Genomic DNA, 27,017 nt, shown 5'->3' on the forward strand with positions numbered 1-27,017 from the left:
ACAACCATCCTTCATGTACTTTATTCTGCTAATTACACAGCTAATTATTTAATTAGTACTTATAAAGTACATATTCTGTATGATCTTATTCTACATCCCTACCCAGTACCTGCAGCTTTTGTGTTTGACAGAAGACACTTAACTGGATTTTGAACAGGTGAAGGTTAAGTGAATGATGGCAGAGTGAACTGTCCCTTTAACAATGAAGTCAATTATTAGCATTGCCTTCTTCCACCAACAGAGGGCATCAGTGACACTGACTGACAACAAAAACCTTCACATAAAACCACTCTGAAAACCATTAGTTGCACAAAATCAGTTTTAAGACATGTGTATAACAAACATTAGATGTTACCTGTAAAGGTTTGCAGATTTTAAAGTCTTGCAGAAAAACAAATACATTGAAACTGAGCTGAATGTTTGCTGCAGGGGAAACATTAATATGCACTGTAAAACAATATGTTTAAAAATAGTTTTCATAGTTTGTGATTCACATGTTTTCTGTTTATTTATAGTTGTGATTTGCATTATGGGATGTTGATTTCTGTTCTGTCGATTTGTGATGTCGAAAATTCAACAGCTTGAAGTGACTTATGAACATTTTCGCAGTTTGAAATAATAAAATGCAATAAAATATAGAAAAGTAAATAACTCATGGCAGTTTATTACAAGCTTTATGTAGAGTAATAAAACACCAACACAGTCAACATATCACTAAAAACAATAAAAAATGTTCAGAAAAGTCACTTTTTCCAAATTTTCAAGATTAAAAGTTGTTGGAAAAAAGATCAAGGTCCCATAATGCAATTCAAAAGCAGAAACAAATGTGCAAAAATAAAAAACATCATTCACAAAATATGGAAAAACTACTCATTTATGTTATTTTAACAGTGTACAGTGCTTTCCTCACAGAAGTGCTCTTTGGTTTTCTTGTCTATGTTGATCAAACAGCGATAACGAGAAGCACTCGACTAGCTTATTCCATTGAGGTGCGCTATCTGCACTTAGCCTAAATAGACACTCCAAAATCGGCATTTTAAACAGTTAAACTATATAGTATGAGATAACACACACAGCTGCCTAAAGAATGCCTTTTTTCCACCGCTTACAGGTAGCTCACATGCTCGCTATTGACTTTATTCTAAAATGCGGAAGTGTGCCTGTTTTCGCGATTGTCTTAGAACTTCCGATTCAGTCGCCTATGGGAGAAATGACTAGGAATAATAAACGGCAGAAAATGGCCAAACTACTTGCTCAACAAACAAATGTTTGCATGACTACACAGACCAAGTAGCATAATATAATAAGAAAATATTAAATTGCAACATCAAGCAGCGTAACGAGCAGTTGTTAACGTCAAAAAATGAATGGAAGTGAATGTGACCGGAAGTCACAAGACAAAAATATTCAAATGGCAGCGCCCACTCGTCAGCTGAGAATAAGGTGAATACTGTATCAGTTCAGTATGCTCACCATGTTACATAACTGCCCCCTGCTGGTCATGTATTTCTTTTGTTAGACCATGTTGTGTTGTGACGCAGTTTACTGTGGAAATGTGCAATTTTTCTATCAATCGCTCGTGCGTACTCAGTAGCCATATCTTTAGACTTAACTTGGGCGGGCCGCCTAGGTATATTTAGTGACATTTTTTTTACTATTATTATCATCCTTTTACAGTTTTTGTATCCGCTTAATAAAACCAAACATCTGCAATCGATAAAGTAGTGAAAAATCTTGTCTACCCGTTTCGTTCTGTGCCCGCGAGACCAGTCAACAACCATGCAGACAGTCTCACAAGCTCTGCAGAACCACAGACATGCACATTTTTGGGATTTAAAAAAAAAAAATCATTCAGCCCAGGTCTCTAAATCTCCTAAAATGTTCGGAATTCAGCTTTTGCTTTCACTTTCTAAAGCTTGTACGTGTTTTTGCATTACTCTTTTATTAAAGACTACTTTCCACCTGTTTTCACAACTGACAGCGCAAACACACCTCCGAAACAGAAAGAAAAAGTAAATAATAGATTCATTAACCAAAACGACCCAGAAAAACTTTACTCAACACGCTGAGAGGATGAAATGACTGGTCTAAACCAGCCTAATCTCAAGAAAACAGAAGTATTTTACGTTTGTTCAGTTTAGTGGCTTTTGTCAGTCAAAAAAAAAAAAATTGTACGATTTTAAAAAGTAGGCTTGGCACCCAACCCCGCTCCTAAACCCAACAGTCATTGGGAACGAGCAAATTGAACTAAACTGGATGAATTGGATAGTTCGAATTTATATGAATTAGCCACTAAATCAAAAAGTTATGAATTGCTGTGAGATTGTGTTGATTAAAATGGCTGCAAAATATATGTACAGCATTAGTAATGGTTGGGGTCAGACAGAATCTGCGGATAAATTTGTAAAAAATTAGCAGATTTATGCGGAACGATTTTAGGAATATCGTAACTAATAACGAAATAAATGCTATAAAAAATAATACATTTTTACAATGCAAATACAATTAGATCTACTTATTTGGTAAACAAAGCAAGTCTCTCATTTTATATATCTACTACATGACAGAAAATATTACTGTAAACTGTACTGTAAATAAAATGAAGTTTAAAAAATACTATTATTATATCATAATAATATTAGTGAAATTAATTCAAAAACTGAATAAATATACATTTACATAAGTAGATAAAGTAGGCTAAAAACCTGCGGAAATCAGCGGAACTCTGCGTATTTCTGCATGCACAGATTCCATGTGGGTCTAGTAATGGTTAATTAGTGCATTTATCTTATTTTTTTTAAAAATCTACTCATTTTAATCTTGCAGTTATGATAATTTTTGAGATAATGTCTGTTTTTAATCAACTTTTCTGTCATTTATTTCTTATTTGCTAATTGTTTTAATAATTTGATGGTCACTATATTACATAGGCCATTTTATATACATATCTAAAATGCTTCTGCATTCAAGTTTGCTTTGAAATTGAAAGAGAGAGAAGCAGATCATTTTTTTTTACTTTAACCCATTGAAAAGAAACTGTGTCATAATAAATACAATTATTATTAAAATGAAATCATGATTTGTTTGTCATATATAGTTACCTATGTATCTGATGTGGGTAAATAGTGCATTTCAATCTGGCTACCACCGCAAGTATATTCTAAACCTGTGGGAAGCACTGGTATATAGGGTTGGGGATCTTTTTTTTCTTTTTCTTTTTGATACTGGTGCTAAATCGATACTGTTAAAACACTACTGGTGCCTGAACTGATACTTTTGAGCCACAAAATGATGGTGGATGACTCTAGAAAAATCTTTTATTTGACAAAATCTTTTAAAAAAATATTTTAATAAAAAAATATAAATAAAATTTAAAGTAAACATTTCATATTTTATATATTTGAATTACATTAATACATTTCCTTTGATCATTTGTTGGTTAGCATGAATTTAAGATTTGCATTATGAAATTACATTAACTTACTATTAACATGTGTGCCTGTGGGCAGGGCAGCACATTTTAACATTTATTCCACAAAATACATAAAAAAATCAAAATACATAAAAAAACATTAAAATAGTCTCTTTTTTCATGCATTACTCTGCAGTCTTCATAAACAAGTTAATTAAATAACTTAAACTCAAAATAATCTTCCTTGTTCATTTATTTGACAGGTAACGTTGTACTGGTGTAGTAGAACACATTTCTAACATTCAAGTATATCAAGGCACTTTGTAGCACCTGTAAACTTTAACACATAGGCCTATAGTTTGCCCTTCCATTCATTTAAAATAATGTTTCTGAAAATTTTCATCGTGTTTCCTAAAAAAAAAATTCTGTATATATAGTATAGTTTATATAATATGTACTTTATATAGTATAATATATTTTGTAGGAAATATTAAACAAAAGAAAAACGTTATGTTATTAGACAAAAGGGATAAAGTGTTATCATATTGCACTATACTGCATCAAAACGTTGACCCAGCATCTTAAATAAAGGTTCATGTCTTTTGGCAGGTAAGCAGTCGCCTTTATTTCTATGAATAAGTGAAGAGTTCAGATGCAAAAACCTCGAAATACCGTATGAAATATTTTCCTAAAAAGAGAATTTTTCTCAGCCTCCTATATTTATGATCAGTTATTTCACTTGAAAGGCAAAGAAAAGAACTTATCCTTCACTATTATTGTAAAATTAGTGAGCCGACACACAAGAGTCGGAGAAAAATGCTACTTTTAGAAGAAAATATCAAAAGGCTTTTAGAGATTTTTGCATCTAAACTCTTCAAGTTGTTATGCATGTCCTTCCTGCATACTCTGTGGCATTTTAATTACAGTTTTCATACGAGTGAAGTGTTTAGAGTATGCTGAGGAATTACTTTATAATTTAATAAACGTTGAATTCCTTAACTGCTTCAAAATGCTTAATGTTAACATAACTGTTGCTGTTTTTTCTACAAAACGCTGTGATTTATTATACAATGTAAGTTATAGTTAATATACAGTAGAAGGCATACATACACAGCAAATTCATCTGAGTTAAATTCTCGGTGTTGAAGCATTTCAGAGTAAAGTGTTGACGTTAAAGAGTTAGATTTTGATAAATGAATATAATAAGAGTTAGAATTGATTTTATTCAGTGCGAAATCAAGGAGTTATCTTTTTTACACTTGGTGGTGTTATTTCCAACATCCGGGAATTCATGCAGCCCCAGTCACTGAAGAATTTTCCAGACGCCATTTTCTATCTGAGGTTTAGAACAGCAACTGGTGAGTCAAACTACCTAAATGTTGGTATTTTACTGACTTTCTTTAAGGAAATACAGTTGTAAACATATTGTTAAGTTAATAACTTTAGAATGGAGTGACAATTTTAATCTTCTGCGGTTCATTCATGGTCGTTTGTGTATCTAGCTTAACTGCATTACTATTCACTTCCTTTCAAGAATGTTTTTATATATGCTTACGCATACATAGTGCATAAAAACATCAAATGTACATGTTCAACACATTTCTGTCACGCTTAATGCCATTTTGTGCGTTGTTACACATCTGTAAAATAAAATCGACACTTCTCCTTTAATTCGAAGCAAACTAGCGAGGGAATCCCCTGAGCAGCCTAGCCCAACGTTACTCTGCCCGGATGCTAACGGCAACACAGGACGGTTTCCATAAGCTCTGGAGAGTTTCTAAAACATATCTGGTGAGTAAATGAACATATACTTACTAAAAGGCTTCCTGACTAAAACATATGATTGTTTGTTATTCGTGTACGTTAATTTGGTTATTTTAAACACCGCGGCCCTTTTAAACTGGTTCATTCGTGGCCGTAACTATACCGTTAGTTCATAGACTCGCGTGATAACGTACGCTTGAATTATATTAAGCGTTGACAACCATTAAAGTCGGAATGTTAACATTAATGTCTTTAAATGACCGCGTTTGCACTTTCTCAGACATTTAACGTTACAGAAGTCTCCCGGAAGTTGCGGGACTAACGTTAACGTTATCCCGCAAATGCACAGAGACTCCCATATGCCCAAGTAGATGCCCGCAAATGAATGATAATCTCCCGGAAATCGCGCGTCTCCCGCCCGGTCATTAAACACTTTGCACACCCCTCTCCACCGCATCCCTCGCGCGCAAGTCACCCCCACCGCTCTTTAGGTACGTCGCGCGCAACTCATCCCATTGCTCTTCAGGTTCTCATCTCTCCCGCTACCTCCCGCAAATCAACTCTGTATCCCCCGAAAATTACTTTTCCCAACTCGGGATGTCTGACGTTAGTAAGTTAGGCTATTTATGTAGTCAGGAACATCTTAGTCAAGCTTTTTCTCCCGCATGATATCGTGTTTAAAACTATAGGCTAAACTTAGCATGTACTGTACACAACATTTCCGTTTTATTAAAGACAATTTAGTTCGTTGTAAACAGCCACCTGTCTGTAAAATTAATCAACTGATTCATATTTGAGCAGCCTAATGATGATACAGGTTTGATTTGTAGATTTTATTATCAATAATCAACATCTGAATCAAAAGATATCTGAAAAAGTGTGAGGCATACTTTGTGATGTTCATCTCTCTTTTTTTATCTGAAGGTTATGCATATGTGTTAGATACTAATGTGTTGTTGTTTTTTAACAGCCACAATTCTCTATACAATAACACAAGACCCTGTGACGGTGGCTGATTAGAGACGGATGGTGTATTTCCAGAGTTGGTGAAATGACCAAGCACACCTTCTTGGTCATATGTGGTGATAATAATGAAGGTATGTTTGATAAAGTTCTGTATTTGTTTCACATAAGCTGAAAGGGTATTAGAGCATTAGAGAATAACAAATGACATGAAGGTGATACGTTTTGTATTGTGGGTGAACTGTTACTTAAATAATGTTTTGCTCTTTACTTTGCACTTTTCCTCTTCTGCTTATCCTAATATTTTAGATTATATTTGGACCTGAAACATCTGCTAGACTCCAGTAAAGGTGGCGTCAATACTGGACCTGAAAGGGCCTAACAAGTTGAATCAGGTAAAGAAACATGCACGCACGCACACACGCACGCACACGCTTACAGAAAACTGTTGTTTATGAAGTTTATGAATATTTTTTACACTGTGGCCAATATTTTGGGGAAGTCAGCATCACTAAATGATATAAAAGATTTTAAGATCCTCTAAATTTTGCTCCAAGTGTTGTGTTAAATTCAGGATTCTGGACAGACAGCTGCCTGTTTTTCCAGTTCTAGTCATAGTGGTTAACCTAATTGTTTTTGGAGATTCCAACAGTGATGTATGTGTTTTTTCTACTTTTCCATATCCTGTCACCTCAACCAGCTGGGAGAGTCAAGTTGTGGATCATCATGAAGATTTTCAAAAGGTGAGTTTAGATTTCTTGAATGTTTTATTTACTTTAAATGTTCTTTTAAATATATCATAGAATTTGATTGCAATTTGTTTTCAAACATTTATCTTAGTCATGCTGGAGTCTTGAAGAGTTCTTAGATGAGCATCACCCTATATCCGTGCATCAGGAACCACCAGACGAGCGATCAGCAGCTACTACTGTACATCGTCATGGATAAAAAGGTCATCCTGTGGCTGGGAAGGACATGCTTGATGAGCTTTCCTAGCTCCAGTTTGTTTTCACACAAGTTTACAGCATTTATAACTTCATTTAAACTGCTGTGTTTAATATGGAGGACCAAGGAAACACCCGAAGTGAAAGATTTGCACGCCAAGTTGTTTAAAATGCAATTTCACAAGAAAACTATAAGTTCAGGAGTAAACTATGAGTGACGCTATATTGAGCTTTCAAATTGCTCTGATAACACATCAAGTTTGGACCAAAGGACTGAAACAGCCTTTTTGAGCACTGGTCATACATATTTTGTTGATACTGTCTGTACTAATAAAACATTTAAAGCATATTTGACATTGTTGCATTTTAAAAACTGAATGAATTGTTGAAGTGGTGAATGTTTTCAAATAAAATGTTTTTTCTTTTGTAATTTACAGTCTATTTTACCTTTTTACCATATTTACACTCAAGAGAGTTGAATAAAATAACAATATATTACACCAGGCGGTGTTAAATATAGTTACATTTTTTAACTCTGCCCAGAGTTAAAATTAACCCTTACTTCGGTGTCAATGTGCCAACCCTTTTGAAAGTGTTGATTTAACTCTGTTTTGAGTGGACCCCATGAGACACTTTCAAAGTGTTGAAATTAACACCCATAGAGTTGTTTTGGGTCCCCATATTTTGCTGTGTATTTATTCAGATTTTTTAACAATATTTTTAAATTTGTAATAAACAGTATGTTGAGCAGTCTCATCCATCCGTAATAAATATGAAACGAAACTTTTTCATAAGCATTTTCATAAGCATTTGTACAAAACTTTTTCATAAGCGTTTGTAATAAGGATAAAACTGACTTTAAAAAGCTAACAATTTACATGCTTATGACATTTATATTTGAATAACCTGCAGGAAAATTGAAAGGTTCTATGAAATTAATTAATTAAAATAAAGTTTTTTAATTGTAAGTATCAGTGATGTTAGTTTTTATCTATAACCCAGTGAGCTACAAAACAATGACAAAATTTGGGTTTAGAATATATTAAACTGATATAAACGTATAAAGCATTTAGTTTGCCACTTCTGCATGTCTATCCTCCCTTCATGTTTCGGTTCAGATTACGTCAAACATCAATAAAATTTTGTTTTTTAAAAAGCACATTTGAAAGCACTTCACAGGACTCATGAGAAAAAAAGTAATGTCATTGAAGTCATAATTTTCCTATTAATGCAATAAAATGTGAGCAAACGAGCATTTAATGACATCATCAGCAATGATGATCTTTCATAAATGATATGATTAAGAATTTAAATAATTAAATATAATAAATTACCACAAAAAAAAATAATAGTTCCCTGAAAGTACTGTTTCTTTAACTATTTGTGCTTTTCGTTTTCTGAGCAACGCCAAAGACAAAATGAACCCAGAAAGTCTTTTCTATTGCAGACACTTGAAGTTATTTTACTCTAGCAAACTAGCAGCAAACCCTCACACACATTTTTTTCTCTCATTAATTTTCTTCACAAGCACTTCAAACACTCTCGCACTTATCAGACTTTTCTTCTGCAAAAACAATCCTGTTATCTCATGAGTGTCTCCTGTTGAGTCTAAAGTTTCAGAAGAATCACAAAATGTGCTACAAGTGTTTTCTTCCAAGATAAAAACGTAGTTCAAACTCAAAACTTTCTCTTAATCACGTTTTCAGTAGGGCTGCACGATACTGGGAAATTATATTATATATGTATATGTATCGTTAGACTGTTTCTACAATTTGTATGTGTTTTAATATAATATAATATAATATAATATAATATAATATAATATGATATAATATAATATAATATAATATAATATAATATAATATAATATAATATAATATAATATAATATAATATAATATCTTAACTGTAAAATTTATGTTACATTTCTTTTACTTTCCTAACACACTTTTAATGGTTAAACTCTGACAAAAACAACTGACGTTTTTTTTTTTTGTTTGTTTGTTTTTTTTTTTTTGCGTAAATGTTAGGGGTGTGACTACAATGGTCTCATGGTTTGGTTTGGTTCAATTCAATATCTCGATTCATCTCGGTGTATTGACGATGCTAGATTTTTTCAATCACAACACAAGAATTTTTTTTATTAAAATCTATAAATATATTAATATTTATATATTATTTGTTATACAATTTTGTTCTTTAATACAGCAGTAAGATAAATGAACTCTATTAATTTGACCTGCTCAAAGAAAACACTCGTTCTGAATGCATTAAACAAAACTCAGATGCTTGGACAGAACATGAGCATTTAGAGCAAATAAACTCATGTCAATATTATCCGCCTGCTTTTTGAGCGCTGTTAAAGGAGGTCTTACACCCCTATGATTGCCTATTGTCTTCACCCGCTCAACAGAAAGGACTTAAGTTCTTACCGTATTTTTAACGGTTAAACTTTAACTTAAAATGTCTTTAACATTGTACAAACTACATCAAACAACTGCAATCTTTAAATCAAATTTATTTTATATTTCTTTTACATTCCTACAGCATTTTTAATGATTAAACTCTGGCAAACCGAACTGTACTTTTTTATATATATATACCACAAACATCTTAAGGTTTTCACAGTTCTACCATATTTTTGTTGATTAAACTCAGACAAAAACAACTACTTTTCTACCATAAATCTGTTTTGGTTCTTTTATTTTCCAACTGCATTTGTAATAGTTAAACTTTGTCAAACACAACAGCCCTTTTTTTACCATACATTTCTTTTACACTTTTAAGTTCATACCGTATTTTTAACTGTTAAACTCCGACAATCACAACTGCCATTTTTTACCATAAATTTATTTTGTTCATGTTCTTACCGCAATATTAATGGTTAAACTTTAGCAATCACAGCTGCCGTTGATTTATTACTATAAATTTTAACATCTCTTTTACATTTCTATCACATTTTTAGATTAAACTCTAGCAAATACAACTGCAATTTTTACCATTATTTTTTTTAAGTTTTCTTTATGTTCCTACCATATATTTAATAGTTAAACTCAGGCAAACACAACTGACAATTTTTAATACAATTGTTTTTAAGATTTCTTTTTTATTCCTTCTGCATTTTAATGATTAAACATTTTTACAGTAAATTTCTTTTGTTTTTATGGTCCTACCGCATTTTTAACAGTTAAACTCTGGCAAACACGACTGCCATTGTTTACTGTAATTGTATTTTATGTTTTTTTTAAATACATACCGTATTTTCACTGGTTAAACTGGCAAACACAACTTCCATTTTTTTTATGATAAATTTATTTTGATTCCTTTTACAATCTTAAGCCTCCTTTCCACTGCACACGACAAGCTACAGACCAGATGTCATTCATTTCCAATGGAGAGTAGTCCGGCCAGTTCCGATCATCTCCGTATGTGGAAAATTCTTATCCGGTTTGAGCTGCCCATCCGTTGAAATATTTGAACTCTTGCAACTAGACCGTATGCAACCAGCCGACCGGATGTGATGTATTCCAGTGTTGTACAAACAAGTCCGTGCGGGAAAGATGAGAAATACTATGTTTTTTTTTTTGTTTTTTTTAATTAGAAAAAGTCTACATTAACAAAATACGTTTCTGTTCATAAATGTAAGTAATAAAAATATGTTTTATGTTGTCTCCACATTTCCCCCCCAATATGTTAGCGGTCTATGAGTTTCTAGTATTCATTTATTCAGTCGAACGTGGTAAACAGACGGAGAATAAAGACTCTTGCTTTTGCACTCCTTTACTCCGGACACTGCGAGAACAGCTTCTCTCCCATGGTGCACGTCACAACTGAAAATTCTGTGCGACTGCCACAAGGTGGCGTATTTTTATGGTTAAACTTTGGCAAACACAGCTGTCGTTTTTTACTGTAAATTTATTTTACATTCCTAATGCATTTTAAATAATTAAACTCTGGCAAACACACCAAAGATTTCTTCATTTTCTTTGACTTTCCGACCATATTTGTAATGGTAAAACTTTACCAAACACAACTGCCATTTATTTACCGCAAACTTTACATATTTTTTTTTTACAGCTGTAAAATAAAAATAATTTACTCCAAGAAACATCTGAGGCTAAATGAATCATAAGCGTCAAGCCTTTAAGCCATTAAGGTGAACATTGGAGCATTAACGGCTCACAGGTGTCCCTGCATCCGCAGACGGACTCACCGCAGGCAACAGAAGGGAAAGCCGGCCCTTTCTGACAGATTCCCTGTCAATGGACATCCATTTGAGTCTCCCGATTCAGAGAATGAATCAAAGGAAAAAGCTGGAGGGAGAGACATTCAGGGCTTTCTCAAATCTGTCAGACAAACCCCACGCCGCCCATTCACTTTGAGGCAATGACAAAAGCAAAAGCGTCCCATTTATCTTTCATTAGTGCTGTTTGCAGGTAAAGCATCAGCACTACAAGAGCTCCTGATTAAGGTTTGAACACATCCCTTTGACATGATGCACTCTGCATATATACAAAGCTTGACTAGATTTAAAAACTATGATATTGGAAAAAAGAATGCAAATAATGTCGTCAGGTTTTTTTTGACCCTCACACTTTTTTATTTTTTATGCACACGTCAGCTTTGAATCTGGTATATTTTGCTTCAAAAACTAGTCCTCTTTCTGATTAGTGGAAGCAAAGCTAAATATTCACATTTATTTAATTACAGTCTAATGATTCGCCATTGCTGCTTTAAATTATTACACAAAAGATGACTAGAATATTGAATGCATTTTCATTGAATGTTCCAGAGTTTTGTGTGTGTGTGTATTTGCTCAGTATTAACAGAAGTTGGTGTGTGTGATTGTGTTTGTTTGACAACAGAAAAAAGGACCGCGTTCATGTTCCTGCAGCACAAAAACACCACACAGCCTAAAATACAGCGGAATATAAACAGTTTCCATAACGTCACCTACGTCACATAGGTTTCTGAAGAGCGCAAATGAAGCTACAACCACAGCCATTTTGTTCATGCATCATCGCCGACCAACTTGAATGGTTTTGAGCACAATTTAGTGCACAAGTAGTGATGAGAAAGTCATTTGACAGCTCATCATATGAAACTTTACCACAGGCAGTGAAAAATTAATATGTAGAATGCACGCTAATCTACAACTACTAAACACCAACATAGCAATACACCACACTAAATTAATGCAGTAAACATCGTTTATCAACATTAGATACAAAATGAAGCTCTTACTTAATAAACATGTACACATCACATATAAAATTGCAGGTTAACTAGTTATTATGTATAATAACTTACACTTGATTGCAACTAACTTAATTTGATAGTAACGTAATAATGTGCACCTTTGGTAAAGCTGCTTTTATATATATATATATATATATATATATATATATATATATATATATATATATATATATATATATATATATATATTAATATATATATATATATATATATATATATATATATATATATATATATATATATATATATATTATATATATATATATATATATATATATATATATATATATATATATATATATATATATATATATATATATATATATATTATAAAAAGCCTTGTGCAAATAAACTTAAATTGAATTGAATTAATGTGCGTACACTAAATAAAACGCGGACTTATTGTAACCCAACTTTGGACAAACCCAATTGCACTGGGAAAAAAATGAAGGCCCAATACCAATTAGCCCTTAGCCCTTCCCCTTACCATACCCCTCATTTTGCATGTTTACATGAAGGGGTAGGGGTGTCCCAATTCTCTTCAGCTTGAATGTTTAGGGTTAAGAAGAAGGGGTAGATTGCCTTTCAAATGTAGATTTTTCAGGACCACACTCGAAACCAAGGAGTAAGACAATTTCCCAAAATACACCAGCCACAACTGCAACATAGCTGCACCCAGAATTAAGGGGATCCACAAATCAGTATTTTTTTTTTGTCATTATTACTAATTTTTACAACAAGCCAGCACACGTTTTAATATATTCATAACCTGTTAAATTTGGCATATTCTATAATCCATAATAATAACTCCTGTAAAGCAGTCCAACAACATTCTGACACTCGATGACACTCGAATACCCTGTCAGTAATGTCTAGTGGCTGAGAAGGAGCTTTTTACAGTGTCCGCTATAATGTTAATGTGTTCGTGTGTTTACATAAATGAATATAGCCACTGTGTAAATGCGTAGTACAGTTATGATCTTATTGTCACATTAGATCGTTATGACACACTGTAAAAAAAAAAAATATTTAAACAAATTACTTCGACTTGTTACAATTAAATTAAGTTTGACAAACTTAATTTATGACAGTTTTCAGTGAAAAATTAAATGAGTTATTTTAGGTGTAACAGGTTTTAGTAATTTATTTTAGAAAACAAGAATGGAACAGTACATACAGTACAGTACAAATCATTCAATACAATACTGTAAATATAATAATAATAATAATAGTAAAAAGTACTTTTATTACAGTAAAAAATAATTCCCTTCCCTTCTTAATATAAAAATAATACTTTAATGTCTTGTGGCAAATACAAGTATTGCTCATTATTGATATTGAACAATACTTATACTTGCCATAAATAACTTACAAAAACTTGTTACACCTTAAATAACTAAATTTATTACTGAAAACTGTTATAAATTAGGTTTGTCTTCATTCATTTAACTGTAACAAGTCAAAGTAACTTAAGTTTCCACTTTTTACAGTGTAACATGATATGGTTTCCTTCAGTGAATTCCTGAAGATAAATACCAATAAATAACACAACTGGAATAACTACAGCAGTCGCAATCGTCTGATCTCATATAAAGCAAAAGATCGCGATGACATCTAATGACGTGTGCAGGTGCTGTAGTGCTGTCCCATTTCTTGGGGGTAAATTTTGGAGCCCTTCCCCTTCACACTGTTTCAAGGGCCAAGAGGAAGGGATACAAAAATAGAATTGGAATTGGACCTAAATGACAAAAAGTCAAGACAACAAATATTTGTGTTGCTTTTCACTTGTTTTAACAAGTTAATCCGGTTTCAGCTCAATTTAACCTTCCTGTCGTGTTCGGGTCAAATCTGACCGATTTACAACTTAAAACATTCATAAATACTGTGTTTTACATAAGATTGCCTCAAGGCCTTATCCTCTACACTGTGCATTTGAACATATAAAAAGTGATGATCATCTCTTTCATTGAATTTTGAGTGTTTTAATCAACATTGCTACACCTGTGGTGTTCCCGGTCAAAAGTGACCGCCATAGGAAATGACTGGGTATCCAGGCTATATTCATCCATCAGACAGAAAACATTCCCATAAACACCACCCTAACTCACTCATTCCAGACTGAACAATGTCTTATGCAGTTACGCATCTTTTTTCTGTGCTTATGTGCCAATCCTAAAAAAAAACTATCTAATTTTAATTTGATTTAATAATAATAATAATATTATAATTCCTTCCATTTATATACGTATATTTACATGTATATAGCGCTTTTCTAGACACTTAAAGCGCTTTACACAATGGAGGAATCTCCTCATCCAGCACCAGTGTGCAGCATCCACCTGGATGACGCACTGTCAGCCATATTGCGTCAGACCACACACCAGCTAATTGGTGGAGAGGAGACAGAGTGTAAAGCCAATTATGATATGGGGATGGTTAGGAGGACATGATGGACAGAGGCCAGTGGGGAGATTTGGCCAGCAACATTCTGTAATTTTTAACAACCACAGGGAGTCAGGACCTCGGTTTAACATCTCATCCAAAAGACGGCACTCACTGAGCAGTATTGAGTGCCTATCAATATACTGGGACGTTAGAACCCACACAGTTAGCCTCACTAAAACCATTTCTGGCAGCAACTTAGCGTTCCTATGTGGTCTCCTATCCAGATACTGCTTAGCTTCAGTGGGCGACCATGTGAGAGTTGCAGAGAGCTAGCTGCCAGCATTTGATTTTAAAAAACTATGAGTTGACGTAACCCAATATTGGGTCAAATATGGACAAACTCAACATTGAGTTAAATTTGAGTGCAGTGATGATTTGAGTGCAGCTTCAGAACGCAGCAGCACGAGTGGTCTTTAATGAACCTAAAAGAGCACGTCACTCCGCTGCTCATCCGTTTGCACTGGCTGCCAGTTGCTGCTCGCATCAAATTCAAAGCTCTGATGTTTGCTTACAAAGCGATTTCTGGATTTGCTCCATCTTGTATGCTCTCACTTCTGCAGATGTATGTGCCCTCCAGAAACTTGTGTTCTGTGAATGAACGTCGCCTCGTGGTTCCATCCCTAAGAGGGAAGAAATCACTTTCCCGAACTCTCGCATTCAATCTGCCCAGTTGGTGGAATGAACTCCCTAACTGCATCAGAACGGCAGAGTCACTCGCTGTTTTCAAGAAACGACTGAAAACTCAAGTATTTAGTCTCCACTTCCCTTCCTAATCTGCAATTGCCTCTCTGGCTCCACCGCTAACTGTATTACCAAAAATAAATAAATTTAAAAATTTAAAAAATACTAATGTTTTGCTTCTTATATTTTACATACCTGAAACTTGCCTACAGCACTTATTCATTGTTGCTCTTATAGTTGTGTAAATTGCTTCCTTGTCCTCACTTGTAAGTCACTTTGGATAAAGCGTCTGCTAAATGACTAAATGTAAATTTAAAATGTAAAAATGCTAAAAATAATAAATAAATAAATAAATAAAACAATGTCAACCAAAAAAAATTATAAAAGAATTCTGGGAAAGTCAATTTACGTATTTTTACTGTATATAGTATTAAAACATATTGATAACTCGCAACCAGATTTTTGATGTAGCATTTTATCGTTAATTTATCACTAAAATCACTGTCATTTTTCCAATGTAGAACTAGCTAACTTTCTCGGTCCGTGTACAATCTCTTTATTAAATTAAACGTTTTGATAAGTGTCATATATTGTTTTGAACATCCAATAGTATAGGTGTATATATACAAGCAATAAAATTATAGGCGTATGTGGACCTGTTTTATGTACTATTTGATAAACGAAGATTGATTTAAATCCAACAGCCTCAAACGTATTGACCAATCGGCAGAAAAATGGGCGTTTCCGTCTCGTGCGTGCCCACGTTAAAAACGTTGAAATCTTGTTTTTTTTGGTGTTCGTTTTTGATCAAACGAATAAATGCCTCGTTAATTCGTTTTTGTTTTCTGTTTGTTTTAATTCTCCGTTTTTCAGTTAAAACCAGGATTACAGATGAGCTTTTGTTGTTTTTGTGTGCCTACAGAAGAAACAGAAAAACAAAATACTGACAATTTTTCTGGTGTTTTGTTTACCAGAATAAAAGGAATAATCAAATAAATGGATGGTACATGGACCTCTCTCAAACCAATTCTGTCACGTTTTCCCACATCATACCAATACAATTCAAATGATGCTCCGATTTAGTGGTAAAACACTTTCACATTTACTAAAGGCCATACAATATATTTCCAAAAGTATCGTATTATAAAAATACCTTGAAATGCAATTATATCTCCTCATGAGACTGAGAAACACCCACACCCTTAATAATAATAAAAATCAATATTTGTAATTCTCTTAAAGTACATTGAGGTGAGCCAGAAAATGGAATACAGCAAGGAAATGAAAGTGACCTGCCACTGCTCTCAGTCCTTTTAATAAATATCCCATGTCCTCCTCTTCCTCCATCCCTCGCTCTGTCTTTGATCTTAAAATCGGACCCAGGAAAAAAAAAAACAGCTTCTTTAAAACAAACGCCTTTCATGCCTGGCTAGTGTCAGATATAATCACTCTATAATCGAGTCTTATCATTTCATCCCTCAAAGAGCGGCATCGCGTGTGGCCAGAGGGGCCCGTAGCTCAAAGAAAGACCCCCGCGGGACATGAAACGCTGCACTGTTTTAACCGTAACATCCTGATATGTGGGAGGCAGTGACCTTTAGTTTGCTCCTTTCATAAAAGAGGGATGGGGGGCAATGCAGGGGTCTATTGCTGACTGTAAACAACTCCCACACAATTCTAATACCTTTATATGCACTGTACACACATGATTTTACTGTACGAGTGACGTAATGACATAACCAGAGACTTAACCATCTGTGCCAATACTAAGTAATTTAAGTAAATGAAGCACCACACTACAACCATTAATGTAACCATTTTTTAATATACATGCTTTTATGGTGTTGTCATTGTACTCTAACGTTTTTGTATATAAAGCTATGGCTGCACAATATATAGTTTTAGCACAGACAGATGATCAGTGTGCAGAATATTTATTGACCACTTTTCCCCCAGTTGTTTGTGTAATGCTTACAGTCTAAAAACAATGCTGGACTGATTCAACCAAAAGTTGGGTCAAATATGGACAAACCCATCTGTTTTTTCTAGTAAATGTATAGTTTTTTAGATTATCGCTCCAGTATGTTAGTTATGTATAGGTTTAAAAACTGCTCTTACATTCAGTTTTGTGTTCATATTTATGATTATGTTTATTTATGTAGCATCGTGGTGCTGCAAGGCAACATTTTGTTTTACTTTACGGGGAAAATATCAAAACAGTTTTTTTTTCCTGGTTTTATTATTGAGACACGCCATGTGCAAAATTGCCGCTACAGATTAAGACTTGAGATTTGACTAGACTAAGACTAAACTAAGACTTCATATAAAACAACACTGCCTACAGCCATGGGTACACCTATTCTTTGTACATATCACTGTCAACACAGCCACCTTTACATTGTCCTGTTTTTTGGGAGTCTGCTGTTGTGTGATTGCGGCGCATCCAGTGTGTGACACCTTTAAGACTAAGACTTGACTAAGAATTGACTAGACTAGACATGACTAAGACTTCACTAGACTAGAACTGGACTAATACTTGACTAAACTAAGATTTGACTTAACTAGACTAAGACTTGGCTAGACTAAGAAATGACTAGACTAGACCTGACTAAGACTTTACTAGACTAGATTAGAATAGACTAAGACCTGACTAAGACTTTACTAGACTAGATTAAACTAGACTAAGACCTGACTAAGACTTTACTAGACTAGATTAAACTAGACTAAGGCCTGACTAAGACTTTACTAGACTAGATTAAACTAGACTAAGACCTGACTAAGACTTTACTAGACTTGATTAGACTTGACTAAAAATAGACTAGAGTAGGACTTGACTAATACTTGACTAAGACTTGCTTAAACTAAGATTTGACTAGACTAAGACTTGACTTAGACTATACTTGCTGAAACTAAAACTTGACTAACTAGACTTGCTTAAACCAAGACTTGACTAGACTAAGTATAAACTAAGACTTGACTAGACTTGACTAAGACTTGACTGAACTAAGACTTAACAAGACTAGACTAAGAGTTGACTAGACTAAGATTTAACCTAATTAGACTGGACTAAGTCTTGACTTGACTAGATTAGACTAAGTCTAGACTTGACTAAGACCTGACATGCGTTCACACCAGATGCGACTAGACTAGACATGACTAAGACTTCACTAGACTAGAACTGGACTAATACTTGACTAAACTAAGATTTGACTTAACTAGACTAAGACTTGGCTAGACTAAGAAATGACTAGACTAGACCTGACTAAGACTTTACTAGACTAGATTAGAATAGACTAAGACCTGACTAAGACTTTACTAGACTAGATTAAACTAGACTAAGACCTGACTAAGACTTTACTAGACTAGATTAAACTAGACTAAGGCCTGACTAAGACTTTACTAGACTAGATTAAACTAGACTAAGACCTGACTAAGACTTTACTAGACTTGATTAGACTTGACTAAAAATAGACTAGAGTAGGACTTGACTAATACTTGACTAAGACTTGCTTAAACTAAGATTTGACTAGACTAAGACTTGACTTAGACTATACTTGCTGAAACTAAAACTTGACTAACTAGACTTGCTTAAACCAAGACTTGACTAGACTAAGTATAAACTAAGACTTGACTAGACTTGACTAAGACTTGACTGAACTAAGACTTAACAAGACTAGACTAAGAGTTGACTAGACTAAGATTTAACCTAATTAGACTGGACTAAGTCTTGACTTGACTAGATTAGACTAAGTCTAGACTTGACTAAGACCTGACATGCGTTCACACCAGATGCGGAAGAAGCGTCAATTGACTTACATGTCAAGTCAATGCAAAGACGCGAATAGACATCCTGTGATGCGATTCATGTAAATGAAGGTCGTGAGTTGAGAGTTCTGCTTAACAAATTGCTTGAGTTAGAAAATCTAAACTTCAGCGGACATTCACGCTGTGTTAACCAATCAAGAGTTTCTCTTGTTGAGGCATGATTACAACGTAGCAATTTGACTCATGATAATGACTTGACTAAACTAAACTAAGACTTGACTAGACTAATGCTGAGTTCAGACTGAACAATCAAATGCTTTCACACTGCATGACTTTCTGGGGTAGCATTCAGTGTCTGTTGTCTTTACACTGCAAGATGGATCGGCAAGGTTTTACCCTGCATGACTTTACAATAAGAATCGCCAAAAACTCAGTCTGAAACCACATCTGTCAACTCATCAGCAATTCTCTCAGACAGTCTTTGATATTCACATGAGTTTGTATGTGGCATTTGTCAGCAATTTCTCAGAACCTGTCAGCGAGTCAAAATCTAGGCTAAAATTGTGCAGCCTGAACTGGGCAAATGACTTGATACAGCATGATAAAACGATCATATCTAGATTCATCAATTCATCATCAACTAAACATCATATTCATGAAAATACTCAAAATTCAAGTGTGAAAGTGTTGTAAATTTTAGAAAATTTGTATGGCTTCAATCAATGAATATTATATGTATATTACATTTTAATTTTGTTTAAAAATAAACTACTCCAAAAAGATAATGATCCTGCCTGTTTTTGCAACTCCTGACTAGCAAGAGCAAGCAATAAATCATCCAGTCACTTCATTCCCATGCACAATCTGACCAGCCGGAGCTAAAGAGATCCGCTTAAAGGTGAGAGAATCAAGATATAATCAGACGAGAGCTCCGAAAGGTAAACAAAGCGCTTTCTGTATAACCTTGCAGCTCTGACCCCGTTTAATGCTTCAGTCTGAACACCGCTGGACGATCAGATGCCCAAGACAAAGGCAAATTGAAAAAGTGAGAAAAGAGATTAATCAAAGATGAATGCAAACACGGCCTGTAATTATAGGATAAAGCAGATCCTGCGATAATATTTGACTCATAAATCTGATTTACAGACTTTATTACATCAGCTTGTCTAATTATGATCAACAAACACAAAGGGATAGCACTTTTATGAGGGTTTTTAGGTTAAAAGCATGAAACTAAGGTTTGCTTACAAACAGGTTTTATAGCATGAATACAAAGCGACATCAGGTTCTTTAATACGGGGGTTCAATTATATTTAACCAATGTTTTTGCAATCTTTTAAGTGTGAATGCTGCAAAATCTGCTAAAATGGGCAGTTCTTTCAAACCAACAACCAATTATAAACTGCACACACTTTGCCTCATTAACCATACATGTGCATAAATGATCATAAAAACTAATTAGCTACAGTGATAAATTGAGTTTTTTGTCCTAAAATAATAGTCTGAAAAGCCTTTTCATGCATGTACTGTGAAACCTGGACATCCAGGATTAAATAACAGTTTAAAGTGTGGAAGAAAAACCATGGCTGTCTTTAAAAAATTGTTAAAATCACAATTAATCTTATTCAAAACATATTTAAATTCACATGATATGCAGTTAAAAGCAAAATAAGCCCTTCAGTGAAGTTTCAATACTTTTCAACTATTTTCCAACTGCTGTTTTGCCACAGCCATAATCACCCTGCAGCCCAAGATTGGTTACTCACTGAAGCTAAGCAGGGCTGAGCCTGGTCAGAACCTGGATAGAAGACCACATTGAAGAACTAGGTTTTTGCTGGAAATAGTGTTAGTGAGGCCAGCAGGGGTGCTCAATCTGTGGTCTGTGTGGGACTTAATGCCCCAGTAAAGTGAAGAGGGGACTATGCTGTCAGCATCGAATAAGTCGTTAAACCGAGGTCCTGACTGTCTCCGGGTATTAAAAATCCCATGGCACTTCTCGTAAAGAGTAGAGGTCTAACCCTGGTATCCTAGCCAAATCCCCTCCATTGGAAATAATCCCCATCAACCGAATTGTCTTTATCACTGTCTCTCCACTCCCCCAATAGCTGGTGTGTGGTTAACGCACTGGCACGATTGTCCTATGGCTGCCGTCGCATCATCCAAGTGGAAGCTGCACACTGGTGGTTGTGTGGAGAGACCCTCTTCATGATTGTGAAGTGCTTTGGGTGTTTGGGTGATGTGTATAAATACACATTACATTAATGGAGAGATTTTTCTTTAACACATTTTTAGACATAGCTTTAATAACTAATTTATAATAACCAATTTCTTTTGTACTTGACATGCTGATAGCACAATGAATTTTGCTAGCCATTTCGTAAGATAATAATATTTGAAGTGTTTTTAAAGGCTTAACTAGCTTAATTAGGGGACTAATAATAATAATAATTAGTAGTAATTGCGCTTAAAATAGAAAAAAATATAGCTTTTAATCCATCTAAACTAAACAACAATAATATTAGTAATAATATTCATTTTTAAAATGGGATGTACTCATTTATGCTGAGCACTGTATACATTTCATTTTGGTTATTAAAACTGTTATTTTTGCCTTTGGTATTACAATTTTTTAAATGCTTAAAAGTTTAATTAAATCTAAAAAATTAATTTATTTCTAGTAAAAATGTAAATGCTTTAAGTGTAATCTTTCAATACAAGATTCATACAGGGCAGTGTAGTGATGGAAAAACGAATAAAATAATATTTAATAAAAAAATAATAGGCGGGGCAGTGGCGCAGTAGGTAGTACTGTCACCTCACAGCAAGAAGGTCACTGGTTCGAACCTCGGCTCAGTTGGCGTTTCTGTGTGGAGTTTGCATGTTCTCCCTGCGTTCGTGTGGGTTTCCTCCGCATGCTCCGGTTTCCCCCACAGTCCAAAGACATGCGGTACAGGTGAATTACAAGTGAATTGGGTAGGCTAAATTGTCCGTAGTAGTATGAGTATGTGTGTGGATGTTTCCCAGAAATGGGTTGCTGCTAGAAGGGCATCCGCTGCTTAAAAACTTGCTGGTTAAGTTGGCGGTTCATTCCGCTGTGGCGACCCCGGATTAATAAAGGGACTAAGCCGACAAGAACATGAATGAATGAATGAAAAAAATATATATATATATATATATTTCATTTATATGCTATATAAATATTCTTATGAATGAATACAGATGAATAAAACATCTCAAAAATATACAAACATACCTGGTCAAGTCCATAAATATTAAGACATCGACAATTCTAACATTTTTGGCTCTATACACCAACACAATGGATCTGGAATTAAATGAACAAGATGTGCTTTAACTGCAGACTGTCAGCTTTAATTTGAGGGTATTTACATACAAATTAGATGAACAGTGTAAGGATTAAAACTGTTTGCATATGAGCCTCCCACTTGTTAAGGGACCAAAAGTAATGGGACAATGGGCTTCTACGCTGTTGCACGGCCATGTGCGTGTTATTCCCTCATAATTACAATGAGCAGATAAAAGGTCCAGAGTTCATTTCAAGTGTGATATTTGAGAATGGTTGCTGTAGCTGCGTCCCTAAAGGCACATCACACACTATGCCCTTACACACCTTAAAAACATATGTATGTGGTGTCGTCTTAAGGCTGATTTATACTTCTGCGTCAAATGCCGGTGTATGCTACGGCGCTGACGCATAGCCCTTCGTCGTGGCCATCGCCGTCGGTGACGTGCACCTCTCAAAAAATTGTAACTACACGTCGCAACGACGCATAGCGTAAGCTCTGTGATTGGTCGGCTTGGTAGCGCCGACGAGTCTGGGCGGGGCAGAGAGCCGCGCGAATGGCGCGAGCGATTGTTTACAAGTGTGGAGTCCTGTGAAGGAGCTCCGGATGGAAAGTTTTATTTTGTGTTTACCTCATAGTTAAAGTTGTTGCACGTCCGCCGGTTCCTGCCTCAAAATGAGCGAGTTTGAGCCACTTGTACATCCCGGAAGTGTTCAGGAAAAGCAAAAAAGCAGAGAAGAAACTCGACACAGAGGAACATTTACACCTCATTGCCCACTAGCGTTTCGGAAGTGTTAATGCAGACCAACAGAGACAGTGCGCAGAAGTATAAATGCACAGCCACGCACGTTGCCTGCGCCGTGGGTTACGCCGGTCACCTGACGCAGAAGTATAAACCAGGCTTAAAAATGGAACACTAACGTTTTTTGGGGTTTTTTTCGAAGCGGAAATTCAAACCGTCTGCATGATGATGTTTGACGGTTGCCAAATTTGCAAAATAAACAACCAAACTACGAAATAATACCTGCCATGAGTATAACTGCATTCACCATCGGGAGGTGGTGTAATCATTGTCGTAGGAGAATTTTGCTTTCACAATCCAAAATAAATAAAGTAATCCAACATTAGTGCCTGAAGTGCGTGAAGTGTCAAACATTCCACACTTCATTTTAACAGTTGAATTATGTATCATCTGGGAATTTAAAGTGCACTTATTCTTTTTAGACTTTCAGTGTGAACGCACTACTTACACTATTTATACTACAAAATGGCATAGAATAGAATCATTAGGCTGAAAAACAAAACAAACCTCTCAGAGAGATAGCAAAAACATCAGGCGTGGCCAAAACTACTGTTTGGAACATTCTTCAAAAGAAAAAATGCATCAGTAAACTCAGCAACACCAAAAGACCCAGAAGATCAAGAAAAACAACTGTTCACACACACACGCAAAGTTCACTCATATATTATGTTAATACAACATTTAATTTAAGATGCAATTAATCGTGATTAGAAATTTGAGAGCACTAGTTTACAATAGTCAGGTTTACATTATAGATTGAGTTAGCAAATAATTAAAAAATAAATAAATAAAATTCTGAAATGTGTAAGTTGGAGCAACTGACTGTAGCAACCAGCAGTCAGTGTTGCCAGATTGGGCGTTTTGAATCTAGTTGTTAGGGTAAAAAACGGCTTAGGCGGGTTGACAAAATTTGGGCAGTTTTGCGTTTGTGTTAAACAAATCATTGTTTCGCAAGTTGCCAAATTAATTATTTAAATCTATTTTTAGATTTAGATTTTTAGATTTAGACAAGAGCTAACTGATATCCTTAAAACCAGAGTGAAACTAACAGATGAAATACAATTTTAATTTCAAGAGACATTAATGCAAAGAATAAATATCATCTTTAAATGAATAAATCTACAATATATAGGCGAATAGGTGGTGTAATCTAAAGAACAATAAGTGCAGTGTTGTGATGTGATCCAGTTATGTTGTAATTTTACTATTGTGGTCCTGCAACTATTGGTGTTGGTTGTTGTATGGTCAAAAAAAAAAAACTCAAGTAACTAGGCTGATTTCTGATTTAAATAAATGTAAATTAAATAGTCATCTAATATTTTGTGCATTTGTACGGGTTTTGGACAGTCTTTTTGAGCTGCAAAAAAGTCAGCTATATCTGGCAACACTGCCAGCAGTAAATGAGACAAGCATAATGGAGACAGCTGATTGGTTACATACATGCAAATGGTTGCTACATCAGTTAGTTTGTTTAGAAAATAAGTTTCCATCTCTCATAATTCGCATTAACCCTTTTCAAACAAGTCCAAAACCACTTCATAAAATGTGTATTTCCTTGCGAATTAAAAAAGTATTAGAAATTTTCCATTTCCATAATTAATTTCTCATGAAACACTTCAAAATGTGCATAAACACAGGGTGACAGAAACCCAGTTAATGGGTCAAACCATTGAAGATGCACGCAGATGTACCCTGCTTTTACTGCAGCCTCTGCTCTTATTCAATAAACGTCAGCTTGACTTTGTAGTCTTGTAGATGCTTCCACAGATTAAGCAGTTTTTGGTCTGGGGTGTTAAAACGTTGTTTATTCAGTCACAGATCACACAGATCAAGGCCGCGGGAAGAGAGAGAGCGAGAGAGTCGTGCCACACGGAGCCCAAGAGAGGCAGAATACATTAAACTATCATTAATAACGCACTAACTAGCAATAAAAGGAGATGAATGGTTTAATAAACACTTCTGAAGGTTTTTTCTTTTTAATAACGGGAAATAAAAGCCGTCCGACACTTCCTGAGGTTTTGATGCTTTTGAAAGAGTGATATTATTAATGAGAGAAGCAGATGGGAAAGCGATTGAAGTGCAAAGCTGGTCACAAGGACTCCATGCATTGTGTGAACAAAATGGAGCTCTTCACTTCTCTCGCATATTCATGAGCTTTTCAGACTGACATGGTAGTCTGGAAGAGCCCCTGGAAATCCCTTAAAATGCAGAGGCACACGCATGAGGATGCTGGGAAATTAATGCACAGTCTGAATAATGCCTAGTGTGTCCTCTGGAAAGATGAGGAGTTAAGAAGAATGAGCCCAAAGAACACAAAGTCCCTACAAATGCAGACTGTGTACTCAACTTATTGTAAAATATTGGTATTAATTCTGGTCATCGTCGCACACTGTGGCACAAAAATCAATTGCAGGAGTACACATAATCTATTCACTTTTATTTCCTTTCTTCAATCAAGTAGCTCAGCGAGTTCTCCAACTCCTCATTATTTATATGCACATCTATACATTTGGCAAACCCTTCTATTGAAAGCTAAATATTCGGTAGTTAAACAGCAGCCAACTTTACAGTATATACAGTTAAAGTCAGAATTATTAGCCCCTCTGTTTATTTTTTTCCCACAATTTCTGTTTAAAGGAGAGCAGATTCTCAACACATTTCTAAACACAATAGTTTTAATAACTCATCTCTAATAACTGATTTATTTTATCGTTGCAATGATGACAGTAAATAGTATTTGACTAGATATTTTTCAAGACACTTCTATACAGCTTAAATTGACATTTAAAGGCTTAACTAGGTTAATTAGGTTAACTAGGCAGGTTAGGGTAATTAGGTAAGTTATATATCGATGGTTTGTTCTGTAGACTACTGAAACATATATATAGCTTAAAGGGGCTAATAATATTGACCTTACAATATTTAAATTTTTTTTTGGGGGGGGGGTTCACCTGTATTTTTGATAGGACAGTAGAGAGAATTGACAGGAAAGCATGTGGAGCAGAGAGAGGGGAAGGATCGGCATAGGACCGCGAGGCGGAATCGAACCAGGGTCGCCGCGAGCACCCGAGTACATGTGTCGGCGCACTAACCACTACACCAATAAAAAATTATTAAAAATACTATATTACCAGAAGTACGCAAACACTCTCGTTTTGTCATCTGTTTTTGCTCCATGGTTTTGCTACATGCGTTTGTGGCAAATAACTTGACATCACCCAGGTGGAGGAGCTTGGTCAGACTCACCCCAGCTTCAACCAATCATGTGGATGGAGCACGCCGTTGTTAATAAATAATAAATATTTTTTTAATAAAAATAAATATATTTATGCTTTTTTGGAGTCAAAGGCTTTGGACAACGCTTTAAAAAAATTTAAGACCCTGTAAAAGCGCGATTAAGACTTTTAAATATCCTTTAGGGTCTTAGTTTTCTCATAATTGATTTATCAACTTTCAATACTTTAAGACCCTGCGGACACCCTGTAATCTTTTAAAAACACTGCTGTAATACATTGAGCCACTAAACGTTGTTCTTATGACATTTTTCTACAGGAGGAAAACGCAAATGACCTCCAAACACTTCAAATACATTCTGTGTTAGTAAATGCAGGGCTATTTATGAAATCCAGGCATAACACTGTATGGCAACGCTTCAGATGACTGTTCTAGAGCCTACAG

The 27,017-nt window shown here is 34.9% G+C and overlaps 1 protein-coding gene and 1 long non-coding RNA gene across 3 annotated transcripts in view; one reads left to right on the forward strand and one right to left on the reverse strand.

Annotated features, from left to right (window-relative positions):
• The window catches only part of si:ch211-190o19.1, a 491,573-nt gene that overhangs the window by 439,088 nt on the left and 25,468 nt on the right, over positions 1-27,017 (reverse strand). The window lies entirely within an intron of this gene.
• On the forward strand, positions 4,721-7,513 carry LOC141381352 (uncharacterized). 2 transcript variants are annotated; one of them, XR_015480428.1, is made up of 6 exons: positions 4,721-4,770; positions 5,091-5,203; positions 6,147-6,273; positions 6,449-6,534; positions 6,840-6,882; positions 6,980-7,513. It is a non-coding gene; the product is annotated as an uncharacterized LOC141381352 (long non-coding RNA). The 2 variants fall into 2 exon arrangements; XR_015941960.1 differs by having other exon boundaries at positions 6,991-7,114.

Source organism: Danio rerio, chromosome 3 (genome assembly GCF_052040795.2).
Source record: "Danio rerio strain M-AB ecotype USA chromosome 3, GRCz13ab, whole genome shotgun sequence".
NCBI lineage: Eukaryota > Metazoa > Chordata > Actinopteri > Cypriniformes > Danionidae > Danio > Danio rerio.